We start from the raw sequence: 1,869 nt of genomic DNA, 5'->3' as shown, positions 1-1,869 counted from the left end.
GGGCGCCCCTGTGCCCTCGCCCTCGCCCTCTCCCGGCGCGTTCCCAGCTCAGCGCCTTCTTTCCCTGCCTGAACATCCGTAAGTGTCTTCTGTATCCATCCCAAAACATCCTAATCATACACAGCACACAAGCATGAACACTCATTATATTTTAATTAATTAATAATACAATATGAGACTACTATGTGCTGTGTTCTACACTTTCCTTTTTAAAAAAAAATTGTTTATTTGACCCCAAACTGATAACAATTGCTGGGAAGCAAGATCTCAAATGCTCCCTACAATTTGCTTTTTACAAAAAAATATATCTAGAGGTTTTGGGGGGTTTTCCACACCCACATGCATAGATATATTTCATGGATTGCTTTAAGCATTCATTGCCGCTTCACTTTACAGCCAAAGGAGATTATATTTGTCAGATTTCTTTCTTTGTTTTTTTAATCCTCACTCGAGGATATTTTTCCATTGATTTTTAGATATAGTGGAAGAGAGAGGGAGACAAAGAAATATTGAGAAACACGTTGACTGGTTACCTCCTGCCCTGGCCAGATCCTGGGCCGGGAGGAGCCTGCAACCAAGGTATGTGCCCTTGACTGGAATTGAACCCGGGAGCCTTCAGTCCACAGGCCAATGCTCTATCCAAACCGGCTAGGGCCAGTTTTCTTTCAAGAAACAGTAAGTACTGTACCCCTACCTTTCTTTATAAAGATTTTACTTTTATTTGCAGTTTTATATGTTTATTTGAGAGTCAGCAGTTAGTTCTCACCCACATTAACAATTGGTAGATATTTTAAAGTGGTGTACGTAGGTAGCCAACGCATAGTGCTTGTTTGAGGAATCTTCATCCTCATTACATTTTCTGGACCACTGCACCCGGCTACGGTATGGGACATTCCTTATTCCTTTGATCTTGACAGCTTGCCCCTGGCATCAAGTCATACATCTGGAGTTCCCATCTCCTTCAGGGCAAGTTTCTGGATCTCTTTGAGTGCCAGAGCAGCAAGCTTCTTGAAACCCACTCCATAGATGTGCTTGTGATGTTGATGGTGTGTTCTCTAGTAACTACCTCTTCGATGGCAGAAAGGCCCTTCTTCTCTCCACCCTTCTTTACGGGAGCCACTATGCCAGGCCCAACTTGGAAAGGAAGCAAAGATTTTCCTTTTATTAGTATTATTATTTAAGTATATTTTTATTGATTTCAGAGAGGGAGATAGAAATATCAATGAGAGAGAATCATTGATCAGCTCCTTTCTGCACACACCCTATGGGGGATTGAGCCCCCAACCCAGAACCCCCAACCCAGGCATGCGCCCTTGACTGGAATCGAACCTGGGAACACTTCAGTCTGAAGGCCAATGCTCTATCCACTGAGCCAAACCAGTTAGGACAAGATTTGACTTTTCAGTTTCTTCTTCTGCAAAATGGAATTAAAGGGTGTTGAGAAATTCAAGGGAGGATTACCAAGGAACAAATTAGATTATGTTTATTAACAAGGTTAGTCCTCCCTAGCCTGCAGGAATAAGAGGAGATCCCACCAACCAGACTTTTGAACTTCCTCCTACCCATACCCTACCCACCCGTGTCCAACCTCCAGGGAGGAGGCTTTGGTGGGTGAGATCTTAAAGAGGCCAGGCTCACATTACTAAGCATTTATCTGGTAGGAGTCTGGCTTCGGAGACTCTTCTTGGAGACACACTTCAGGGACTCACTCAAAGGAGCAGGCTCCAGGTAAGCTGGGAGTTGGCTTTCTGGGTGGCTACTCTAGCAGGACCTTGACTTTACCTCACAAGCCAATCATCACTTGGATTCAGGTTATTTTATGACACATGCTTTCATTATTGCTGGTGTCCCTCAGTTAGCCTTGCCCTA

The 1,869-nt window shown here is 44.0% G+C and overlaps 1 pseudogene; it reads right to left on the bottom strand.

Annotated features, from left to right (window-relative positions):
* Positions 1–755: 755 nt before the first annotated feature.
* LOC107184286 lies at positions 756–1,566 on the bottom strand (annotated as a pseudogene).
* Between the last annotated feature and the right edge of the window lie 303 nt (positions 1,567–1,869).

This window comes from Myotis davidii, unplaced genomic scaffold (genome assembly GCF_000327345.1).
Source record: "Myotis davidii unplaced genomic scaffold, ASM32734v1 scaffold225, whole genome shotgun sequence".
In the NCBI taxonomy this organism is placed as follows: Eukaryota; Metazoa; Chordata; class Mammalia; order Chiroptera; family Vespertilionidae; genus Myotis; species Myotis davidii.
Note: the sequence above shows the minus strand (reverse complement) of the source record. Positions and strands in the feature narration are given on the sequence as shown.